The sequence below is a fragment of the Myotis davidii genome, unplaced genomic scaffold (genome assembly GCF_000327345.1).
Source record: "Myotis davidii unplaced genomic scaffold, ASM32734v1 scaffold854, whole genome shotgun sequence".
Taxonomy (NCBI): Eukaryota; Metazoa; Chordata; class Mammalia; order Chiroptera; family Vespertilionidae; genus Myotis; species Myotis davidii.
This window is the reverse complement of record NW_006285939.1, coordinates 664,356-677,038: the sequence shown is the minus strand read 5'-3', so window position 1 is coordinate 677,038 and position 12,683 is coordinate 664,356. Positions and strand designations below refer to the sequence as shown.

Sequence of the window (12,683 nt, the reverse complement as noted above, 5' to 3'; positions counted from 1 at the left end):
AGATTTGTTCATGTAATGCAGATACATTTTAATTAATATTTTATTAACTTTTTATTGTTTTAATATTTTAATTTGAAATAATCTCATACATGTAAAAAAACTATAAAATACTACAGCATATCATATGTGTCCTTCACCCAATTTCTTAGGCGTTAATAATTTAAACATAACCATTATACAACTAACGGAATTTGGAATATATTTTTCTTATAATCTCTTTAATGTTACTTAATCCATTTACTTTGTTTTTGTTAATCTTCACCCAAGGATATTTTTCCATTGAATTTTAGAGAGAGTGAAGGGAAAGGGAGAGACACATTGATTGGTTGCCTCCTGCACATGCTCTTCTAGGGACTGAGGATCAAGCCAGCAACTGAGGTACATGCCCTTGACTAGAATCTAACCTGGGACCCTTCAGTCCACGGGCTAATGCTCTATCCACTGAGCAAAACAGGCTGCAGCTTAATTCATTTACTTTTAATCTATATGTATCTTTATTTAAAGTGGGTTTTATTTTTGATTCACCCTCATAATCTGTCCTTTAATTGGTGCATTTATGCCACTGACTTTCAGAGTGCTTACTGGTAGAGTTACTACCATATCAGGCGGCTTCTGGGTCTTCTCGGTCCCGCCCTGTCTTGCCTTCTTTTCTTCTTTTTTTCTAAGACATTTCAACTTATTTAAAAGAAGCCAATATACAGGATATAAAGGGTATGATATTTACAACAGTACAGTAAATAGGTTGGTTTCCCAGTAGGATCAGTAGTCTTTCAGTGAGTATTAACCCCCTTTCCCCTTGATGCTCAACCCAGCTGGCAGACAAACAGCAACAGTGGGGTGGGATGGGACTGCAGGATAGAAAGTCTCCCTGAAGGGATTAAAAATCACGTAGATGATAAAATGTCCACGAAGGGGTCTTGGGGGTGGGGGTGCCTCTGACTTATTTCTTTGAGGGCTTGGCAGAAGGAATGCTGACGGGATTTGCCCCAAACTAACACACGGCCCACCCTCAGCCTGTAAATCTTTCACCCATGGAATATTCCCTTCCTGAGAGAATCAGCCCTATCCCTCAGCCAGTGCCTGGAGGAGCCACCCAGGCTGTGGACACAGCCAGGACTGTGGACATTTCATGGCCTTTCCACTCCCACTCCAGCTGCCTAATAACTGCACTGCTCCCCTTGCCCACCTCCCCTATCACTCCATCAGGACACTGTGCACAAGAGGTTACACTGGTTTTCCCATGCACATTGGGAACTGGCTGTTTCTGTTTTCTGGAGTGAAAAGGTTCCTGTGGGTCGGGTAAGCTCTCTGCTTGGCAAGAAGTTCTGTAACAGAGCCACTGACCACACCTACCTCCTCTGGGCATGGAGCAGCTCCGGCCCTCAGAGCTCATCTCTCCAGCAGAACTGAAGGGAAGACCATGTATACCCTTCTGTCCCTCACCCTTCACATGCCCAGAACCATCAGTGTCACACTTCCTAATTCCTATCACTGTATTTCATTAGTTCCATACTGTTTTACTAATCATGAATCTAAACAGATTGGTTCAAAAGGAGATCCTTCTATTTTTAAAGTAGCTGGGGCTTCTGGGGGAAGGCCTTGCCTTGAAGCCTGGACTGCTGATGAACGGAACCCAGGCCTCAAAACAAGACCCACTGCAGGGGCTTCTAGGGGCAGGCCTTGCCTTGAAGCCTGGACCCGCTGATGAACGGAACCCAGGCCCCAAGGCAAGACCGGCTGCTGAGGCTTCTGGGGGCGGTGCCTGGCCAGTCTGGGTGAGGGGCTGAGGGCTGTTTTTAGGCTGCCTGCACCCCCTTTAGGGTGGGGGTCCCCTTTGGGGTGCCTGGCCAAGCCTGGATGAGGGGCTGAGGGCCGTTTTCAGGCTGGCGGGTGATTGAAGCTCCCAACCTCTCCTTTTTTGCTTTTTTTTTTAGTCTGGGTTTTATTTACCTTCTGTGGCTGTCACAAGCTGAGAGCCGGCTTTAGCTCTGAGGCCGGTTCCAGCTTGAGGTCTCAGCTGCTGTAAGCGGGTTATCTGGGCTTTGTTTAGCTTCTATAATTGCAACATTGTTGCATCTGGAGCTCAGAGCTGGGCTGCCACAGGCCGGGAATGTTGGCTTCCTCCGTCACTGAAGCAAGCAAGCCTCCTGTTCACTTCAGCTGCCTGGCTGTTGGCTGCCATCTTGGTTGGCAGTTAATTTGCATATCCTGCTGATTAGCCAATGGGATGCGTTCGGGGGTATGGTCAATTTGTATCTTTCTCTTTTATTAGTGTGGATTACTGACTGTGTATCCTGTGCTATACTTTTCATTCCTGACTGTTCGTATAAAAGTCAATTTGTACTTCTTGTTGTATTTTAAGAAGCTACAGAAGTCATATTTTGAAACTACATTTTTTTGAAATCTTAGCCATAATTTTGTATTCTTTCTTATTCCTATAGGTTTTTGCAAATCAAATTAACTTAGATAAGGTACCATTCTCTTTTTCGGATTACAAACATAGTGATTTCGTGGATGTATTTCAAGAATCTACAGAAAGGTATGACTAATGAGCTTATTTAGTTTTCTGTTTATGCCTATTAATAGCTATAACTCCTCTGAGGGGATATAGTGAATCATGGCTCTCAAATGTTTGGTATATTTCAAGATATAGCTCTTTGTAATAAGTACAAGCTGATTTGGCTAGAAATAGAATGTATTTATGATCTCATAAATATGGTATTAACACAAGAAAAAGATATGCCTACAAAATTTCATTTTTGTCATCTCAGCAATTCCATGTTTCCCAAGCTCTTGTAAATGTGTCTGGAGCTCCTGAGGGGCCATTGTACTTGAGGTAAGGTAAAGCTTGGTGCACAGTGACGTTTTATTAGAAATTATGGCTGGTTCTATAAAGAAAATAATATGCTAGAAACAATGGGACTCAGCTTGGTGATTTTTTTGTACTTTGTATGAAAAAAATTAAAGAACCAAGAGAAAAATAAATTTACATCAAGAAAAACAAAGAAACACTGGTAGCAGCTCTTATGCTCATAAAATGTTCAGATTTAGGTGTTATGTGAAAAACCATACCAAATAAGGAAACATTTTATTGAGTCATACTTCCATAGAGATTGCTTAGTAACATTACCTATAGTCACTGGGATAATACTATAATAATGTGTACAGTATAAATCTTTTATGTTCAACTTTCAGAAGTACATTAAATGACAAAGCTGTATTCTAATAGCATGTCCTAAGCAGTAGGTACTAATTATATACTAAGCAGTGTTTACAAATACAAAATATTGCAGTTTACAGTTTAATTAGGGGAACACATAAAAAGACAAATTTAAATATAATGTGGTAAATATTATAGTGCCAATGCCCAAGGACTGTGTGTACAGAAGATAGAGAACTATGGAGAGACGCGTTCCTTATCAGCTCTGTGAAGAAAAGATTCTTAAAGATGGCTGGCAGGAAATAGAGAAGGAGAAAAAGTAAGAAATCTGAAATTACCCATAGAAGCAAAAGAAGAAAGCATTTATTTTTTTTAAGGTTAAATATTGAAATACATGAGGGAAAGTAGTAGAGATGACAATGGAAATGTAGACAGGGAGCAGGACTGCAGTGAGGGGGAGAGTGTGAATGAGTAAGGGAGTGACGGGTGTGTGGGTGTGGACATGTGTGGTGAGTGTGTATTTGTGTGTGAGGGAGAGTTAGATCTCACAGGAGTCGCAGAGGCTGGCAGATCAGGCTCTCCTGGACAAAGAACCCCTGCTACTGCCACAGGCACTCCCTGGGCAGGCATGGCTCTGACAAGGAAATCATGCCATCTTGAAGAGGGCAGCATTGGTGCTAGGAGCATATCCTCACCATCACCAGACTAGCCTTGGATACCACCTTGGACCCACACAATGAACCACTGGCCAGTGGGAACTCGCAAGAGACCCCCATTGCAGAATCTGGGACCCCCACAGTGAGTGGCCTCCAGGACCACGCAGTGAGTGCACACCAGAGGGACCTTGTGCACAAACCTGCCCAGACTCTGGGATCATACAATCAGTGCACACTAAAGGGACAGTGTATATGCCACCCTGCCATCTGCAGCTGACCTGAGGGACCAGATAAGTGAGAGAAGGGAGTACAACTCAGAACAGAGACAATCAAGGCGTGAAACTCAAGGCATACCCAGCCTCTGGGTTAAGGACTCCATGACCACTGGACTACTAGGGGCTTCAATCTCTGGGATCTCAATCAAGTTGCCCAGGGTCAAAAAGAGACAGCGATTCATATTCTCTTGCACTAGAGCAGCTTCCAGGAGACCTAGATAGACACCAAGGGACCAGATTCAACAATATCAGAGCAAAATCTAGTGAGTCCCAATTTCACTGATAGCAAGTCAGAGGAGAAATCCTTCCTACCAGCAAGACATCCATAATTAAGTGGATAGGAGAACACATACACCATATTCTCTGAAAGCTAAACCATCACCTCTTCCTCCTAAAGCCCTGTGAGGAACAGACTTTTGAGTGATTAAGATTGACAGCTGGCTGACAGGTGAAGGCAGGCAGAGGCAAAGCCCAGGGAGCCAGCAGAACTTTGCTGAACCAGCCCTGAGTTTTTTAAAATATATTTTATTGATTTTTTACAGAGAGGAAGGGAGAGGTATAGAGAGTTAGAAACATCAATGAGAGAGAAACATTGATCAGCTGCTTCCTGCACAACCCTCACTGGGGATGTGCCCACAACCACGGTAAATGCCCTTGACTGGAATTGAACCTGGGACCCTTCAGTCCGCAGACCGATGCTCTATCCACTGAGTCAAACTGGTTAGGGCTCAGTGAGAATTATAAGGAGCTGAATAAAAAAATACACCAACATGGATAAGAATCAAGAGGAAATGAAGAATGGCATGCCTATAATAAATAACACAGTGGAAGGTTTCAACAGTAGACTAGAAGAAGCCGAGGACCAAATCAACGAGTTAGAAGATAAGGTAGAGAAAAACGCACAGAGTGGCAATTGGGGAAAAAAATTAAAAAGCAGGAGGAGAGTTTAAGGAAGTTTAGGGACAACATAAAATGAAGCAACATCTGCATAATAGGGGTGCCAGAAGGAGAAGAAGCAGAACAAGGAATAGAAAGCCTGTTTGAAGAAATAATGACCGAAAACTTCCTTGACTTGGGGAAGAAAAAGGTCACATAAGTCCAAGAAGCACAGACAGCCCCAGTCAAGATGAACCCAAAAAGACCCACACTAAGACACGTCATAATTAAATGCCATGTGTTAAAGGCAAAGAAAGAATCTTAAAGGCTGAAAGAGAGAGACAGGAAGTTACCTATAAGGGATCTCCCATTAGGCTATCAGCTGACTTCTCAACAGAAACACATCAAGCCAGAAGGGAGTGGCAGGAAGAATACAAAGTAAAGAAAAGCAAGGGACTTAATCCAAGACACTCTATCGAGCGAGACTACCATTCAAAATTGAAGGAGAAATCAGGAGTTCACAAACAAAAAAAACACTAACGGAGTTTATTACCATCAAACTAACAACACAAGAAATCCTAACGAGCCTGCTTTAAGAAGAAAAAATAAAGAGGGAGAAACACAGGCATAAAGAATAAAAATGGCAATAAACAAGTACCTATCTATAATAACCTTAAAAATAAATGGATTAAATGTTCCAATCAAAAGACAGGGTAGTCAAAAGATTAAGAAAACATAACCCATACTTATGCTGTCTATAAGAGACCGACCTCAGAACAAAGGACTAACACAGACTGAATGTGAAGGCGTGAAAAAAATTTTCAAAAGCATAAACAAGATTGATGAACTTCTAGCTAGACTCAATAAGAAACAAAGAGAAAGGACCCAAATAAACAAAATCAGAAACAAAAAGGGGTCAAGTAACAACTGACTACACAACTACACAGAGTCATAAAAAATACTATGAACAACTCTATTGCAACAAACTGGACAACCTTTACAAAATAGACATATTCCTAGAAAAATACAATCTTCTAAAACTCAATCAGAAAGAATCAGAAAACCTAAATAGGCAGATAACTGCTGATGAAACTGAAGCAGTGATAAAAAAAAAATCCAGCAAAAAAACCACCCTGATCCAGATGGTTTCACAGGAGAGTTTTATCTAACATTCAAAGAAGAACTAACACCTATACTCTCCAAACTAAGAAAATCCAAGAGGAAGGAACACATCCAAGCTCTTTTTATGAGGCCAGCATTACTCTAATTCCAAAACCAGATAAAGACACTACAAAGAAGAGCATTACAGGCCAATGTTTTTGATGAACATATATCCTAAAATTCTCAACAGAATATTAGCAAATCCAGCAATATATTAAAAACATCATACACCATAACCAAGTGGGATTTATTTCAGAGATGCAAGTATGGTACATTATTTGCAAATAAAAGACTCCATAAAAATTTACTAGATTTAATAAGTGAATTTGACAACATAGCAGGATAGAAATTTAACACCCAGAAATCTATGGCATTTTTATACACCAACAATGAACTGACAGAAAGAGAAACTAAGAAAACAATCCCATTTTCCACTACATAAAAAACATAAGGAATAAACTTAACCAAGGAGGTAAAAGACCTGTATTCCAAAAACTACAGAATGGATACTGTATGTAGAAAATCCTAAAGACTCCATCAGAAAACTACTAGATGTAATAAATGGATTCAACAACATAACAGGATATAAAATTAAAACCCAGAAATCTATGCCATTTTTATACACCTATAATGAACTCTCAGAAAGGGAAACCAAGCAAACAACCCCGTTTACTATTGCTACAAAAAAATTTAGATACTTGGGAATAAACTTAACCAAGGAAGTAAAAGACCTGCACATGAAAAACTACAGGACACTGAAAAAAGAGGTAGAGGAAGATATAAACAGGTGGAAGAATATACCATGTTCATGAGTTGGTAAAATCAACATCATTAAAATATCCATACTACCCAATGCAATCTACAGATTCAATGCAATCCCTATTAAAATACCAACAGCATATTTCACAGCCCTAGAAAAAAAACTATCCAAAAACTTATGGAATAAAAAAAGACCCCAAATAGCTGTAGTAATCTTGAGAAAAAAGAATAAAGTTGGAGGATTGCAATACCAGATATCAAGTTATACTACAGAGCCACTGTACTCAGAACAGCCTGGTACTATCACAAGATCAGGCATATGGACCAATGGAACAGAACAGAGAACCCAGAAATCAACCCAAGCCATTATACTCAATTCATTTTTGACAAAGCAGACAAGAGCATACAATAGAGGAAAGATGGTCTCTTCAATAAATGGTATTGGGAAATTAGCAGATACATGCAAAAAAAATGAAACTGGACCACCGACTTACACCATACACAAAAATAAACTCAAAATGGATAAAAGATTTAAATCTAAGACATGTAACCATAGAAATCTTAAAAGAATACATAGGCAGCAAAATGTCAGACATCTACACCCTTGTGCACTGCTGGTGGGAAGGCAGATTGGTGCAGCCACTGTGGAAAACAGTACGGAATTTCCTCAAAAAATTAAAAATAGAACTCCCATTCGACTGTCATGAAGGATAGTTTGACCCAGTGACCCCACTTCTAGGAATATATCCCAGGAAATCAGAAACACCAATCAGAAAGAATATATACAACCCTATGTTCATAGTAGCACAATTTACAATAGCTAAGATTTTGGAAACAGCCTAAATTCCCATCAGCAGATGAATGTATTAAAAAACAGTGGTACATCTACACAATGGAATACTATGCTATAAAAAGAAAATAAGGAACTTTTACCATTTGCAGCAGTGTGGAAGGAACTGGAGAGCATTATGCTATGCAAAATAGCCAGTTGGAGAAAGATAAACATGATCTCGTTCATATCCTATAATAAATGCCTAATATGCTAAGTGTCCGTCTGGTCTTCTGTTCAACCAATCAAAGCATAATATGCTAAGGCTACTCAACCACTCACTATGATGTGCAATGACAACCAGGGGCAGACAGTTGACCAGTCGACAAATCACTATGTTGTGCACGGACCACCAAGGGGCAGATGCTTCAACCAGTAGGTTAACTTACTGCTGATTGGGACTGAGCAAGATGGGACAGACATGCCCTGGACCCCTCCCAAGACCCCTCCCAGGCTGGCCAACCTCCTGCGCCCCTCCCTGGCTCCAGTTGTGTACCGATGGGATCCCTCGGCCTGGTCTGCACCCTCTCCCAATCTGGGACCCCTGGGGGGATGTTAGCCAGTTTTGGCCTGATCCTGCAGGCCAGGCTGAGGGACCCCACTGGTGCATGAATTTCGTGTACCAGGCCTCTAGTGTAGGATATACAGTAATGAAAAATGTAAACTGATGAATAAAAATAGATCTAGAGACATAGAAGCATTGACAGACTGTAAAACCTCAGAGGGAATGCCTCAGAGGGGAGGGTGGGTGGTTGGGAAGAGATCAACCAATGAACTTGTATGCATATATGCATAACCAGTGGACATAGACAATAGGGGGATGGAGACCTGGGCTATGGGGTGTGGGCAGGCTGGGAGAAGTCAATGGGGGAAAACAGGGACATATGAAATACCTTCAACGATAAAGAATAAAAAGAAAAATAAATAACTTAATTTTTTTTTTAAAAAAAAAAGAGGAGAAAGGGACCACATAGCCAACATGCTAAAGTTATGTGTCCAGGAAGGAGCCTTTGCTTATTCTGAAGTTGGTAGACCAGTATAATTAAATTTTAGTGGGAATTTTTTTCTGGACATTAAAAATTAGACTCAGAAGTCAAATAATAGGAGGCTTCTGTTAAGTGGGTTGTAAGTGTAAGTACAGCAGGAGCCAAGAAGATAGCACAAGAGAAGAAACTGAGTCACAGTGAGAAGTTGGGAAGCAAATGGAAATGAGTGTGGATTTGTATTTGCAAAGTCTGTTAGAAATAGAGCAGTAGTTAGATTGAGATAGAACCTTTGAAGGGTTTTCTATCTTTGCAATGAGGGTGAATCAAGTATCCTTATAATATTAAAGAATTTGTAGGTAGGGAGAGATTTTATATATATAAAACATATATATATACACATATGAAATTTTAGAAAAACGTCTCATGAGACAGAGGCATTGTAGTTGAGAATGTGGAAGGATAACTTTTGAACAGGAAGAAAAGAAGGAGTAATGAAGAATGTTGACGCATCTAAGTACACATTTTAAAAGTAAGTTGAAAGAGTTCTGGTTTTCTGGCCTGCATTTTCTAGAAGTGGCTGCATTTTTACTACAGCAGAGGGTTAAGATCAGAACTACATGCAGGTGGTAGTTCAGGATTAGCTGCAGTGGAGGAATGGTAGAGAAAACCAGTGATATACCAGTGTTTTCCAAAGGGCTCTCTGTTGATATGAGAAAGTCGAGTGGCCCTAGTGCTGCCCTCCCACAGCCTAGGGAAAGGAGGAAAGCAGGTGGGAGGTGGATAGATCCGAGGCAGCTGGTTTGCAAGCCAGGTAAAAGTTGGAGGAGATGGAATTTGTGATCAGACATGGGGATTTTGGAATTCTCTTTGGAAGTGGGCCAGCTCCAGGCACTGACAATGGAATTAGGTGGTGGAACAGAAATGCCGGTGAATGTCAATTAATAACTACTGTAGATTATCAGAGATTCTTAAATGCGTAAGTTCTTTGATACCATGAACAAATATGTGCATTTATTTTCTAGTGAGAATGAACATGGTATGTGGACAGCCGATGACACCTACCTCAGAGACAAGTGGATCAGCGATGATGAGCTTGCAGGGCCGTCGCACGCTGTACCCCCGACTGGGCATGGTATGACTGCACCCTGTTCTGTTGCAGGTTCTTGAGCAGGCTGGTTTCAGCGCCGTGCACAAAGGCTTTTCTAACACAAATGCAGGAGAGAGCTAGGCAGACCTTTTAAAATGGGAAAACATATTTTGGGGGATTTTCTTGCTGCACACTCCACATTCATAAGGGCGAATTTCTATTCTTCCTTTAAATATTTTAATATATAAAACATGACATTAAAATGAGCTATTTTATATTTTCTTAAACTAGCAATTATAGATTTGTATAGACTTGAATATGACCTTTCTCATCCACCTAATGTTAATTTCTTGCATAGTATGTACTTTGTAAATAAAATACTAATTTTGGATTACACATAATCACATATTGTGGAGAATAAAGAAAATAATTATGTATAATAAAATAATAATACTGAAGAATATTCCAAGTATTTTCTTTATATATATATATTTAAATATATATTAAGTATCAGAATTTACTTTTTTTCTCTGCTGAATACCATTCCACTCCATGACTACACCAGTTTTATTAGCCATTCACCAGTTGAAGGACATTTGGGTTGATTTCAGGTTTTGGCAATTATGGATAAAAGCACTACAACATTCACATTCTGTTGGGCTCAGTGACACCACCAGTTTTACTGGTGCCATTACCTTGTGGAAAATGGCATACCACAGGGTTTACCTCAGTGGTTCTCAACCTTTTGGCCCTTTAAATACAGTTCCTCATGTTGTGACCCAACCATATAATTATTTTCATTGCTACTTCAAAACTGTAATGTTGCTACTGTTATGAATCATAATGTAAATATCTGATATGCAGGATGGTCTTAGGTGACCCCTGTGAAAGGGTCGTTCGACCACCAAAGGGGTCGCAACCCACAGGTTGAGAACCACTGGTTTACCTTAATGTCTGTTCTACCCTTTACTTTAGGTCTCCCATTGTACCTGCACCTAAGAGAAGGCTCCTATCTAGGATCTGGTCCACTCCTTAGCAATAGAGTGCTCTTGTTGTAATTCTGTTGCATGCACATTTGGTTGGAGATGGGATTGGCATTCTCTGTTGTCCTTGTTCAGCCTTATCAGAGCATTCCTGGCATGGTGCCTTCTCAGATATTCTGTCCTTTCTTCAGGATTGGGGGAGGAGTTACTGTCTGAGTCCAAGATGCTTTCCTACCTTCTCTAACCCCAGTGTAGGGCGTAAACCTGTGCTTTGAGGGTAATAGGGTTTGCTGCCCTTTTCCCATTGTCTTATGCTTTGGATCCCTAAGGACTATAGGGGGAAAATACCTGGGTAGGGCTTTATGCCTTTCCTGCAGAAGTGGCTACTCCACTGTACAAGCTTGCACCGGAGAGAGGATTTATTGAGTTCTTTGCCTTATCTCCAGGTTTTATCCTGAGCTTCTGATGAAGCCATTACATGCATTATCTTTTGTTTTTCCCCTCTTCTTTTTTTTAAGGATATCCAACTGCCAGCTTAGGCCCTGGGTCACTAGTAAATAATATTGAACTATTTCTCAGCTCTTTTCAAAATATTTACCAAAAAACTGGAGATCATTTATAATTTAAATGATAGTTTGATCCAAGGCAAGAACTACAAAGACACCTCAATATATATCTTTTGTAAAAAACAGCAATGCAGTGCTAATATACATAGATAAACATTGATTTTTCACTTTTTGGGGCGGGGGTGGAGGGATTAGTGCCCTTCTAATTTTTATTGTTGAAAAGTATTACAGATGTCCTCCTTTCCCCCCATTGACTCCTTCTAGCTAGCCTGTACCTGCTCCCACCCCGTCCCCAGGCCTTCACCACTCCCCTTTTCTTTTTATTAATTTATGTACACCTGTCTTTGTCTTATAAACAAGTCAATTTTAACTATATACCATATTTATTGCAGTGTTTAATTCTTAGTTCTATAATGACATGCTTTTGACATCTAATTTATTCTTTACCTCATTCTCTTGTTTCATCTCATTTTGCCCTGTTATTTAAAACTGGAGGCCCAGTGCATGAAATTCGTGCATGGGAGGGGGTGTCCTTTAGCCCGGCCTGCATCCTCTCCAATCTGGGACCCCTCGGGGGATGTCCAACTGCCGGGTTAGGCCTGATCCCTGCAGGACGTCCCGGCAGTTGGACATCCCTCTCACAATCTGGGACTGCTGGCTCCTATTCACTCACCGACCTGCCAGCCTGATCACCCCCAACTGCCCTCCCCTGTAGGCCTGGTTTCCCCCAACTGCCCTCCCCTGCAGGCCTGGTTTCCCCCAACTGCCCTCCCCTTCAGGTCTGGTTGCCCCCAACTGCCCTCCCCTGCCAACCCAATCACCCCCAACTGCCCTCTCCCGTTGGCCTGTTCACTCATAACTGCTTTCACCTGCTAGCCTGATTGCCCACAACTGCCCTCTCCTGCCAGCCATCTTGTGGCAGTCATCTTGTGACAACATGAGGGTGGTTATCTTGTGACTACGTGAGGGCAGCCATCTTGCTCAAGGGTGTCGTGCGAGGGTGTGATGCCACCTAGGCTTTTATTATATAGGATAATTAACATTCTTATTATTTCTTCCTAAGATGGTAGAGCTACCATTTAGTTTATGTTCCATTCAGGATGGATTGAAAAGTTTTGCATACCATATTGCATTACTCATTTTTCCTCACATCTCATATTTTATTTTCATCTTGTTCACTAACATGTATAGCTCTACATTTATTTGATTTTTATAATTGAGCATGAATGAATTCTTCTAGACTCTCATTCCATAACTCTTGAAACTAAAATCTATCTTTATAAACTATACGATGAGAGCTGGATTTTGCTTGAGGACAGTGACAGTGTGTAAAGGGTTAGAGAAG

At 40.8% G+C, this 12,683-nt stretch overlaps 1 long non-coding RNA gene across 1 annotated transcript in view; it reads left to right on the top strand.

The window, feature by feature from the left end:
* The first annotated feature begins 2,446 nt into the window (after positions 1-2,446).
* LOC107182044 overlaps positions 2,447-12,683 on the top strand; it is a 15,432-nt gene continuing 5,195 nt past the window's right edge. Inside the window, exons 1-2 of the long non-coding RNA XR_001512760.1 lie at positions 2,447-2,539; positions 9,725-9,834. This is a non-coding gene — a long non-coding RNA (uncharacterized LOC107182044). The remainder of the gene's footprint in view (positions 2,540-9,724; positions 9,835-12,683) is intronic.